Raw genomic sequence first — 13,251 nt, forward strand, 5'->3', positions numbered from 1 at the left:
GGGAGGGGGGGGGGAGGGGAGGGGAGGGGAGGGTGGCGTCTACACCAGGTGGGAGGCGGCGCTGGGAGTCTTTTCTAAATCTGGTTCTAGGACTTTAAACTACTGAGCACAAAATTCTAAAGAAATTCTGAATTAGGTTTCTTTGGTCACAGCAGTCTGGAAAAGATGTTGGCCTCCCCCCCTGCCCCCCTTCCCCTGCCCCCAGACACCTATATTCCCAGAAAGATCTAGATCCCAAACCCGAGTCTCTGTGTGACTTTACAAAGGAAGTTGGCTCGAGCAGGGTGCACACTTCACTGTGTGGACTATGCGCCGACAGCTTGGCCAGGCAGGGAGGGGGCACAGAGGACTGGGAGCTGGGCCATCTCAGATACCGGAAGCAGGAGAAGCAGAGATCAGGACTCGTCCAGAAAGGAACAGAAACCAGCAGACCTGAGAAAAGCTAACTGGTCCAATTTGCCAACCTCCTGTGTCCCCGACAACAGAAGAAGGAAGGAGATGGCCCAAGATGGTCTTTGATGGAGGGACATTTGTTTCGTTCGTGCAGCCAACCCGCCCCGCTGAAGAGAGTCCGGCACGCTGCATGACCTGGGGAAAGTTACTTCACTTTTCTGCACCTCAATTTTCTCACCTGCAAAATGGGGACAAGAACAGTCATACTTCGTCGGATTGTCGCGAAGATTAAAGAGGTTAAGACGTGCGTCAAGTGGCCAGCCCACAGGCAAGGCTTGGTAAGTCTGGGCTGACGTTACTGTTAGCAATTATTTTTCGAAATGTGACATGGCCAGGCACCCCTTTTCTTGGGCTGCCTGAGGTTTGATGGCAAGACCACATTTCTAGCATTTTGCTAAGACAGTCGGAATTGGAACATCTCCTGTTACTGCCTGATTACATCGCAGAGCATACGTGTGAGTCTGGGAACCCACAGCCATTGCACTAATGGGAAAATGAGAAGTTTTGAGACGAGACTGCATGAGGAGGAAACGACTGAATGGCATTGGTAGAGATTCCTTCTAAAGTACTAACCCCTCTTATTAACAATTAATTCAGGGCTTACTACAAACTAGGCATTGTTCTAGCCCCTGCAACCAGCGTATTTTTACTCAGAGGTCTTAAAAAAAAAAAAAATCCTCCTTTGTTTTCTATTTGCGGCAGAGAAAGAGAAATTAAACAACTCTCCTTACTTCCTACAGCATCAGCTTCTTCTCCATCTGATCCTGGCCCGGATTAGAACAACATATGCTGGCTTTATCTAAATTTACCGGGCTTTTCCTGCTTCAACGCTAAAGAGTAAACTAAAATGTTATTTTATTTGCAAGTATATGAAATTTAACTAAATGCTTAAATTTCATTTACAGGTGTCCAATTTTGGCAGACCTTATCCCCATCTTTGGTCTGTAACTTTCTAGTATATTCTGAGGACACTGTAGGAATTGGGGGGGTGGTTATAAAGAGGGTGTAAAACATAGTTGCCAAAGTAATGTAGGCATTTTTGGCAGCGGGAAGCAAATCATTCTACAAATTCATTATCTCTAGCTTAGATTTTCCAGATCTTGGGAATTTAAAAAAAAGGCTGGGTGAGGGGAAAAAACAATATTAGGAAACTTAACTGTGTCCACTCCACAGACACTGTTATCTGAGGTATCACACTGGATACCTCTTGGTATACACCTCTTGGGGTTTCTCTTCCACAGTCAGGGTGACCCAGAAAGCTAAGGAGAGAATGTTGAAGAGTTGGAGGGGGCTAAAATACCCACAGCAAGTTCTTAGAGCATTGAGGGGGGAGGGGGGCGGGGGGGGGGCATCCCACACACACCCTGTTCTCTTCTACTAAACACAGAAGGAGAATTTTGGACAGCACTGCCCTTTCCTTTTGTTTCCTTTCCTACCTTTGGAAACAATTATTAGGGCAACTGACCTAATCTAAGAATGTATGTGAGTTTTGAGGTCATTATCTAAAATCCGCAGTGCTGACTGGCCAGTGCCAGCCCTGGGAGCTACACCCACAAACAGGGAGAAGAATACTGGCCTGGAACCAGCTGCAAATGTCCGGAAGGAGGTGGCTCAAAAGCAGGTTGTAAGTGATACAGCAGAAAAAAAAAAAAAAAAAAAAAGATGTAGCTCATTAACAATGGCAACAAAGAGAGGCAGGTGGCTGAATCTTCAGCCTCAGAGACCAAATTGCTTTGGAGATTCTAGCAACCGAGGCTTGCTCGAAGGAAATGGTTGGGGGTGGGAAATGCATCAAGCTTTGGAGATAAGCACTCAAGTAAAATGTCATGGAAGAAAAAGGCAAGTATGTGCCCTCAAAAATTCAACCCAATTAGATGTTCCAAGGAAGAACACTGTGACTTGGGAAAAGACCCGGGGTGTGAGATCCAAATACGAAGCTAGTAAGATAGTAGCGGGAGTGTGACCGACTGGTCTTCTTGCCACTAACAAAAATAGGTGCTGAGAAAACCCGAAAACTTCGCTTCTCCAAGAAGCTGTTAATGTGATAGCAGTGATCTATTTTTAATACAAGGAAAAAAGTCAATTCTCTGCGGATGCAAAGGCGGAGGGCTCATTAATCCGTGGTAATGAACTCTGCCCGGTCCTTCCGGTCTGCTGCGGATTGCAGCACGCCACGGCGTGCCTCATTGCTCAATCAAGATTTTCGGCAGGTGTTGCAGATCTGCCCTGCAGACCGGAACTTGGACATCGCGGCGGACGGCGGCTGGCCTCGTGTCCCAGCGGAGCAGAGGACAGAACGCCGCGCTCACCTTGTGAATTTCTTTTTTTTCTTTTCTGTTTTTTTTTTTTTTTGCTGACTAATGCTCTCCTTCTGTGCAAAGCGTCCTCTTCTCTCGCTTTTAAGACCACAAAGGTAAGCCCAGACAACCTTTACTTTTCTGCTGGAGGGAACAGCGTGTGCAAAGACCCCTTTCCAGTGTCTGCTTCAGACACCGGTTTCACCCAATAGGGGACCACCCTTGCTTCGTCCTAGTAGGGCAAAATAAAATACGGACAAGTATTCCTTCCAGAGAGGAAAAAAAAAATTATATCAGAACAGAGAGGGCCATAGGAAAAGAATAATTTGTATAGAATTCTTATTTCTACTCCTTGTGATGGAGAAGGTACGTGAATCACATAATAATTAAAATGTCATTGCTTTTTATCATTTGCCCAAGGCTGGAGGGGGGCTGCCACATTTACTCAAAATTGTATGCTGTTAAGTGTGGTGGTAAAGGCAAAGCATCCTTGAAACAACTTCTGAAAGTCGGCTAGCAGCATCAGCAGCAGGCTGGAACAGAAGGGGTCGATGCCTCATAGCATCCAAAGGATAGAGCTGGCTGTCAATGCAGACGCTCTTCCCCCTGCATCTGAACTTTCAATCTAGGAACCTTTCCAGCTGGGAATTAAGCACCCCATCCCGGAAAGCCTGACAACTCTTAGATGCCACTAGCAATAAATAGCGCAGGATCTCTTCGGCCCGAGGAACAGCTTGTGGGGGGCTTAAACTGTTCAAAGAAAACCTCTGTAAATGTCCACTGAACTGATTTCAAGAATACATGCTGCATTACTCAGCCATGAAATGAATGAAATCTCGCCATTTGTGACAAAATGGATGGATCCAGAGAGTACAAAGCTAAGTGAAATAAGTCAGAGAAAAATACTATATGATTTCATTTGTGTGTGGAATCTAAAAAACAAAACGAATGAAACAAAACAGAAAGAGACTCACAGATACATAAGCCAAATTGGGGGAGGGGGGGCTGGGAAGGGGCAAAATACATGAAAAGGATGAAGAGGTACAAACTTCCAGCTTTAAAATAAACCATGCCAATGTATTACACAGCATAGGGAATATAATGAGTCATGTTGTAATACCTTTGTATGGCAATAGATGGTAACTACACTTATTGTGAGGATCATTTCATAATGGTCTAAAAATATCAAATCACTGTGATGTACACCCGAAACTAACAGGATGTTGGATGTCAGTTATTCTTATCCTTCAATAAGAAAAAGAGAATGGGGCGCCTGGGTGGCTCAGTTGGTTGAGCCTCTGACTTCGGCTGAGGCCGTGAACTTGCGGTTCATGAGTTCGAGCCCCGCACTGGGCTCTGGGCTGACAGCTCAGAGCCTGCAGCTTGCTTCAGATTCTGTGTGTCCCTCTCTCTCTGTGTTCCTCCCCCACTCGCGTTCTGTTTCTCTCTCTCTCTCTCAAAAATAAAGATTTTTTTTTTAATTTTAATGAGAAAAAGGGTATGCATGCCGCATCTTATAGCAGTAGGGATAGATAATACGTGACATTTCGTGACGCGCATCGTTGTAGACGGCAACCTGAAGCTGTACGTCACACAGTGGAAATTTGGGGGTGGGGGGAGGGCGACCTGGACAGAGGAGGAGGGAAACAAGGCTGTAGAACAACTTGAAAGGAATGAGAGAAGGGAACTTCAGATCAGCACGCCCCACCGAGCAGGCAGAAGAAGATTTCGAGCTTTACATCCTTACAGAACTGGATTCTAAACTGCATGACCCCGGGCAAGCCACGTTCTCTCTCCTGGATGTCTGCCTACCCATCTGCCAGGTTGAGACAATATCTGCTTTGTGAACTTCCGAGGATTCAAAATGAGGCGTAGAAAGCATGTAGTATCAATGCCTGTCCAAGCAGGTATTAGGTTAAACGGCACGTGCCGGAGGTATTATTTTTCTGTGCTTGTTGATGGTATGTGTTAGGAAGCACTGATTTGGTTTTGACTGGGAATTGCGTCCTTGGAGTACACGCTGAGCACTCAGAATCTCAGGACATGTGGACAGACCGGTAAAGCCAGATTCTAGAAGGTCGCTGGAAGTAATAATTATGGGTGGTCATTCAAAGGTATCAGGAGAAGACAGGTTTCACTTGACTACCCACGTGCTTCCAGGGGTGCGGAGCGGCTGAAAGTCTTTTGTGGGCTGAAGCAGTTCAGATATTTGTGTGCACAAGTCATTTAAAGAGTGTGGCCCTCCACACTCGCCTCGTGCAGCACTAAATCCGGCAGCGTGCAGACCTGACCCTCAGGGGCTCCCTTTTTGGGAAAGTAATCTGGGCAGAGGTCTCGGAGTGGTTCTCGGCTTGGGGGTGGGGTGCATCGGAATCTGGAGAATCTCTGAGTAGCGGCTGAAAATTGCACCCAGGAGAGTCCGGTACTTCCTCTTGGAAGGGCACTCCAGGAACTCCATGAAAGATGGGGAAAGCCCTGATGGAGAGCTCAGCCATTCATCCAACAGACGAGATAAAGAATGCAAAATCACCAACTGAGAAATGTTGTCCAAACAAAAACCCTTAGAATGAGGTTTTTTTCCACACAGATGTGATCTAAACATGGGCAGGTGATGGAGCTTAAGGCATTGGTATGATTGTTGTAGAAATAAGGGAAAGAACGAAAGGAGAAGGCTGGAATATTGGGGGGCGGGGGGGACAGATATCCCAACGGAGCTAAGGAATAGTACAGTGACCGTAGCTGATGACATAGCGAGAAGAGATGTTTGTAGACACAGCCAGACGACTGGATCCCTTATCAGAGGGAGAATACAGTACGGCCATGAGAATGGGGAGCTGAGGTAGAATGGAAAAAAGGGTCCTTGGAAATGAGGCCTAATCCTGGCACTGTGGCCTATTCTTCTCCTCCTCTCTCCAAAGAGGCTGTGGTCCTCTTCCATCCCCATCAAGTGGGAGATTGTGTTTCTTCCCTTAGATTGATCTCTGGTTTTCTCAAGCCAAAATTCAGAGGGTGGAGGAATTCCAGCTTCTCCAGGACAGTGGAAATAGCTGTAGGTAGGCCCATGGAAGTCATGGAGAAGAAGAGACCAGAAGTTCAGCTCAAAGTTCAACTGTAGAATTGTGCAACAACCCACAGGCAGGCTGAACAGAAATATGATGAATGAAAGAAGAGAGCAGGCTTCCAGATGGGTGTCAGTATGGCTCATCGATGGCTCCGCAGATAGTCATTTCCTCAGCCACTTACACAAGAAACACCTAGAACACCCCAGAAACGTTCCATATGGAAGAGCATATCCCTACTCTCTGTGAAGTAGAAGTAAATGGAAAACAGATCTCTCACCCCAACCACTGGCAAATAGTTTTCATTGTCATTATCCGTCTTGACTGATGTAATTTAGCGTCTGTCATTGCCGCCTACTCCACTTAGGTAAGAGCTTTATTGATAGAATTTGGATCGGCATTTATTTTACCTCGAAGAAGAGGCCAGTCAACGTAATAGGTCCCCAAATAAGCCAGTCTTCATGGGGGCCCACCTTGTGAAGGAACAGAGTGGGTGGTAGATAACATGGGGTAATCCGGAAGATCATCCCTCCCAAAGCTCTTTGCCCACGGAAAGCCGAAATTCCACCCAAAGCAACTCACCCTTTTCCAGGGAACTTCATCTTCTGTGGTGAACGTTATCTCTAACCTCCTTTCAAAGTGAAATTACCAGACAGCCAGGTGATTGTTACTAGCAAGTGTGTGCGAACACACTTACGGAACTACGTGTATTGCTCACTGTAGACCGCACGCGTGTAGATCGCTGCCACTAAGAATACCAGAAGCCAAGTCCTTAACACAGGAGTTCTTTAACACAGCACATCGATTTCCAGGCTTTGTTTTATATCTAAGGCACCGCACACACATACACGCACTCCCTGCCCCCATTATCTCAATGGTCCGCAGGGCAGGAGGGACCTTGCGAGTCAAGGAGAAGGGATAAAAAAAATTCTGTGAGACTCAGCAGGGGAAGGCTCCTCAGAAGGTGGACTTTTATCTTAAGCTCGTTCACCTCACGAACGTCTGTGCTTCTTTGTCCGTCGGCAACTCCAGATCGTCCCCACCACAACCGCCTGTCGGGGCATCCTCCCTCCTGCACGGAAGAAGCCTGGAATGATATTTGCCTGAACTCGCTTCCACTGTGCGGTTACAGGTCAACCTGCTTACGAGAAGCACCCCTGTGAGATTTGGAAGATGGAAAATTCAAAAAAAAAAAAAAAAAAAAGTGGCCAGGATTTTCCAAGGCAGTTACCTTAATTGCAGTAAAATCCAGTGTAGAATTCCTTCTCAGAGAGGCCTTTGGATACATACAAAATCCCCACTCCCTTAATAATATTTGAATCCAAATTTCCTGAAGCCTGGAAGAATATTCTCTAACATACCAGGGTGTATAAAAATAAAATATGATTAAATTTAAACAGTTACTGGAAAGTGTCAGATGTTGGAATTTTAAACCCAGAAATGCAAGTGGAGATTTTTCCATAAATTCATATAGTGTTTGGATTATCTGGGTCCTGTCAGAACTATTTCATAAAACACACTAGTTTTTGCCATTTTAACACGCAATATGTAAAAACTCCTATTGGTTCTATTTCTCTGGAGAACCCTGTTGGGTACAATAGTGAATCTTATGCTATATTCTTTGATAGCACTAGGTAATTTATCCTAAAAAAATGCTAATTGAGGACCTACTAAATACTAAATATAGTAGACACCACAATGGATGGATACAGCTCTTCTTTTTATTTTATTTTATTTTTTTTAAATTTTTTTTTCAACGTTTATTTATTTTTGGGACAGAGAGAGACAGAGTATGAACGGGGGAGGGGCAGAGAGAGAGGGAGACACAGAATCGGAAACAGGCTCCAGGCTCTGAGCCATCAGCCCAGAGCCCGAGGCGGGGCTCGAACTCACGGACCGCGAGATCGTGACCTGGCTGAAGTCGGACGCTTAACCGACTGCGCCACCCAGGCGCCCCCAGCTCTTCTTTTTAAAGGGAAGAAATAGGGGTGCCTGGGGGCTGAGTCGGTTAAGCGTCTGACTCTTTGATTTCAGCTCAGGTCATGATCTCACAGTTCATGGGTTTGAGCCCCGCATCAGGCTCCGTGCTGACAGTGGGAAGCCTGCTTGGGATTCTCTCTCTCCTTCTCTCTCTCTCTGTCCCTGCCCCCCCAAAAGATAAATAAATAAACGTTAACAAAAACAAAGGGAAGATTTGAACAAGAACCGTTAGGCATATAGAGAGTGACAGAAGAAAAAACAACCATCTCGGACAGGGTGTTTTGAGAAGTCAAAAGGGGCATTGGAGCACAACCTGTATGAACGTGTGGGATGCAGCCCACCTTCAGGTGCCTGAAGGAAAAGTATTCCAACAGGTGGAACGGGAAGGATTCAAGGCCCCCAAAACCAAGTGCATTTGACTCACCTGGGCATGGGCAGCACACGGTCGTGTAGGTTTTTCCTGTGGAAGGTACGCTGAGCCGCGGTCAGGAGACAGGCCCTGTCATTACTCAGCAGTCACGTTATCTTCCAGTCTCTACTTCTTTCTAGAGACATGAAGCATTAGGACCAGACTGGTGTCTCTTTCCAAAACACTCACAGTGGCTCTGCATTCTCTGCCCCCTCTCAAGGAACTCCAACGTACACATAAAGATTGTGAGGAACATTCCAGCAAGAGAACTCGTGTGACTTGACTTAACCCAATGCTTCTGAACTTACTTGGTCCCAAAATTCTATTTCTATTATGAATCGAATTTGAATTCATTGAAAACACTTTTAGAAACGCCAGACTCTAAAGAGCCCATTTATCTTTCAATTCTAAAGCAGTCTGAACAATGGGACATAAAATCACACCCCCCCCCATTCACCCCTCATCTCCAGCAAAAAGAGAGCAGCTTTTAAATTTATTCCTGGATGTAGAACCTTTCTTACATATAAATTCATATGTGGAAAAAAATAAATACATTCCGGGGTGCCTGGCTGACTCAGTTGGTTAAGTGTCCTACTTTGACTCAGGTCATGATCTCGCGGTCCGTGAGTTCGAGCCCCGTGTCGGGCTCTGTGCTGACAGCTCAGAGCCTGGAGCCTGCTTCCGATTCTGTGTCTCCCTCTCTCTCTCTGCCCCTCCCCCACTTGTGCTCTGTCTCTCTCTGTCTCACAAATAAATGAACATTAAAAAAAAATTAAAAAAAAAATAAATTCCTATGTGAACGGTCAATAAACAAAACAGATAAAAATCAGAGATGTCTGGGCTGAAGCAAAGGTCTGGATCTGATGGGACATCATCTGCTCTCTGTCCCCGTGTGCCAGGATCACACCGCCCTCTAGTGTCTAATCTTCAAGGAGCGTAAAGCCAAAACCAACCCCGAAATCTCGTTCAAATTTCCAGCCTCAGAACTGCCTCCAAACTGCTGTTTGCTAAGCTGTGACTCTCAACGTGAGGTCCCCCAAATGGCAGCCTCAGCATCGCCTGGAAACTTGTTAGAAATGAAAATTCCCAGTCTCAACCCTCCAGGCTGAGACCTGCTGAATCAGTGAGTGGGGAGAGACCCACTGGACGGTGTCTCCCGTTTTAGCACATTCTCCTACCAATTTTTTCTTTTTTTGTACCATGCTGCCTTCAATTAAGGGGTAAAAATGGACTCGGGACAGCCTGTCAAAACCCAAAAATTCACAAAGGAGTTTCTATACCTAGCAGTTCAGCAATTTTCACTTTAGGCCATTCTTTCTGACTCAATAGGAGTTACTTGCATTCCAACAATACACTGGACCCAATGTATTTGTAGCACTGCCATGAATAATCAAAGAAGGTTCTAGAATGAACCTGGTCATCTTTTCTTTAACAGAAAGTGTCTGCAGTGATAATGCCCATTGGAAAAAAAAAAAAAAAAGAGGGTTTGCATCGTGAAATCCCCGTAGCTCTAGCCCGCGTTTATCGCGTGTGCAGGATGGTGTTTCCATCGTTAAGTCTTTTAATCTGGCCAGCCGTGCTGAATTTATGCTCTGTTCAGACCAGGAGATCAAATAAAGGTGCATGAATGGTTTAGAGCAATTTTCCTACAGCTACAATAAAACTGGCTTCCTTCCTTCCTTCCTTCCTTTTTTTTCTTCTTTCCCCAAAGGCTTCCTGAGTACTTGGGGGTGGATGAAGGCTCTGTTGGCTGAAAACAGAACCCTACTAAACGTGCCCTGGGAACATCAGCCTCCCGTACAAGAGACACCTTCATTGCCACCGTCACACACTTCTTTCTAAAACTTGATAACTTGACAAAGAAGACAGATTCGGTAAAAAGGAGAGCAATTGTTATAAGCATCAGTATCTCAATGGAAAAATCAATATAAAACTTACACGTAGAGTAGTGACTAAGCCATAGGGAAATTTATAAATTTTTATTTAAAAAATACAGTTTAATGGAGCACCTGGGTGGCTCAGTTGGTTAAGCGTCCAGCTCTTGATTTCAGCTCAGGTTATGATCTCATGGTTCATGGGTTTGAGCCCCACATTGGACTATGCATTGACAGTGCATAGCCTGCTTGGGATCCTCTCTCTCCCTCTCTCTCTGCCCCTCCTCTGCTCTTTCTCTCTCTCAAAAAGTAAATAAACTAAAAGAAAAAATTTTTTAAATTATAGTTTGCTTAAGCGGGTGACCTCAAAGGGTAAGTATCATTTCTGCAATTCGTACAACATTAAATTTAAAAACCTAAGGGGCGCCTGGGTGGCTCAGTCGGTTAAGCGTCCAACTTCGGCTCAGGTCATGATCTCTCAGTCTGTGAGTTCAAGCCCCGCATCGGGCTCTGTGCTGACAGCTCAGAGCCTGGAGCCTGTTTCAGATTCTGTGTCTCCCTCTCTCTGACCCTCCCCCTGTTCATGCTCTGTCTCTCTCTGTCTCAAAAAAAATAAATAAATAAACGTTAAAAAAAAATTTAAAAACCTAACATTTCAGTCTTTTATGAGAACATTTCAGTTTTTGAACAACCACCATATGGGGTATAAACAATGTTTATTACCTAGCTGAAGATATTTATAATTAGCTACAAAAACAAACTGGGAAATTTCACTCCGTATGTAAATAAAGATGCATTTTCCTTTTTATATTTAACAATAATGAAAGTATGAATACAAAGAAATCTGGGCTAGAATATGTTTCATGAAAAATTTTAAACGTGAAATACATCATACATTTTGTCCAAATTATCAAAAATTCCTATTAGGTATATCAAAGTCAATATCAGCTTCCTAAGATGACTGTAAAAAAAAAAAAAAAAAAAAAAACAAGTAAGCGCGGGGCGCCTGGGTGGCTCAGTCGGTTAAACGTCCGACTTCGACTCAGGTCACGATCTCGCGGTCCGTGAGTTCGAGCCCCGCGTCGGGCTCTGGGCTGACGGCTCGGAGCCTGGAGCCTGCTTCCGATTCTGTGTCTCCCTCTCTCTCTGCCCCTGCCCTGTTCATGCTCTGTCTCTCTCTGTCTCAAAAATAAATAAACGTTAAAAAAAAAAGTGCCACAAAACTGGGTGGTTTAAAACAACAGAAATGTATTCTCTCTCTCATAGTTCTGGAGATGAGACATCTAGAACGAAGGTGTCAGCAGGACCCTCCACCTTCTGAAATCTATAGGGCAAGAGCCTTCCTTGCCTCAGTCAACTTAACGGTGTTTGCTGGCAATCCTTGCTGTTCTTTGGTTTGTGGATGCCTCTCTCCAATCTTTTTTTTTTTTTTAAGTTTATTTACTTTTAAGAGAGAGCAGGGGGAGAGGCAGAGAGAGAAGGAGAGAGAAAATTCCAAGCAGGCGCCCAAGTGGGACTCAAACTCATGAACCATGACATCATGACCTGAGCTGAAATCAAGAGTCAGATGCTTAACCTGCTGAGCCACCCAGGTTCCCGTGCCTCTCTCCAATCTGCCTTGTTATCACATGGCCACCTTCTCCCTGTGTGTCTTTGTACCTGTGTTTCTCCTTAAGCATCTCAGTCATATTGGAATAAACACCCACCCTACTCTAGGATGACCTCATCTTAATTATATCTGCAACAACCCTGTTTCCAAATAATTTCCATTTTGAGGTGCTGGGAATTAGGACTTCAACATACTTTCTTTGTGTGGGGGACACAATTCAGCCCATAACAGTCCGCCTTCTGGCCTCTCAAAATTTACATCCTTCCCGCATGCGACATTACGTTCACCCATTTCCCAACATTTCCAAAGGTCTTCACCATCCCAGCATCCACTCTAAGTCCAGGCTGTCATCAATTCAGAGTCCCAAACTTCATCATCTAAATCATATAGATCAATATGGGTGAGACCCAAGGGATATGATTCATCCTTTGGTAAAACTCCCCTTCACCTGTGAACCAGAGAACAAGGTATCTGCTTACAGGACACAATATCACAGGATAGAGTAGACATTTTCTTTCCAACCAGGAGAAATTGAAAGGAAAAAAGGGGGTAATGGGCCCTAAGGAAGTCTTAAAAAGTATCAGGGCAAGTTCTATCAGATTTCAAGCCCTGAGAATAATCCCGTGTGCCTCGATGCTCTGTCCTCTGGGCCAGATAGGGCGGCAGCCTCCCCGTGTTGGCCTTGAGGGGATCTCATCAGCCCAAACTTCTGCATCTGTGCCTCTGCCTTCGGGGTCATTCTTTTTTCATTTCCTGCTTCCCCTGCCCCCGTTAGTCCAGACGAGTAGTGATTCTGTGGATATAAAATTCTCAAAGATCCTTCAGACTCCTGTGCAATTCAGAGAGGTGCAAACCATCAGGCAAGAGGGCCCTCCACGGAGCATTCCTGGGGAACCCCATCTCTATTCCCAGCTTTTGCTAACATGGTTCATTGGATCCATTAGCCACACAGCCGAGCTCTTTGGCAAATGATTGTCCAGCTACGCTCTTGGCACTGTTTGCAAAGTATGCTATCTAGATGGGCCGAGAATCTTTCAAATCATTGAAGACTGGTTCCTTTTTGCTTTGCAGTTCCTTCCTCAATTTCTTTCTTTTCCCTCATATTTTACTATAACCAGCAAGGAGAAGCCAGGTTGTGCCTTCAACACTGCTTGGAGCTGTCCAAGCAAGATATCCAGATTCGTTTCTTACAAGTTGTACTTTCCTTCCAACAACAGAACAAAATTCCATCATGTTCTCTGCCGTTTTCTAACAAAATTCACCTTTCCTCCAGTGTCCAATAGCGTGCTTCTCCTTCCCATCTGGGACATCATCGGAAACACCTTTACCATTCCTATTTCTAGCCACATTCTGTTCCTGGTGATATAGGTCCTCTTTAAGACAATAGGCACTTTCTCCGTAGCCCTCTTCTCTTCTTTCTGAGCCCTCGACAGAATTGCCTTAAACAGTAGTATTTCCACCAACAATCTCTTCAAGGCATTCTAAATTTTTTTCTATCAAATACCCCCAAATTCTTCTAGCCCCGATCCATTATCCAGTTCCAAAGCCACCTCCACGTTTTTACATATTT

Source organism: Lynx rufus, unplaced genomic scaffold (assembly GCF_022079265.1).
Source record: "Lynx rufus isolate CCGP_SWC_20201006 ecotype Redwood Valley unplaced genomic scaffold, mLynRuf1.p SCAF_2, whole genome shotgun sequence".
Lineage (NCBI taxonomy): Eukaryota > Metazoa > Chordata > Mammalia > Carnivora > Felidae > Lynx > Lynx rufus.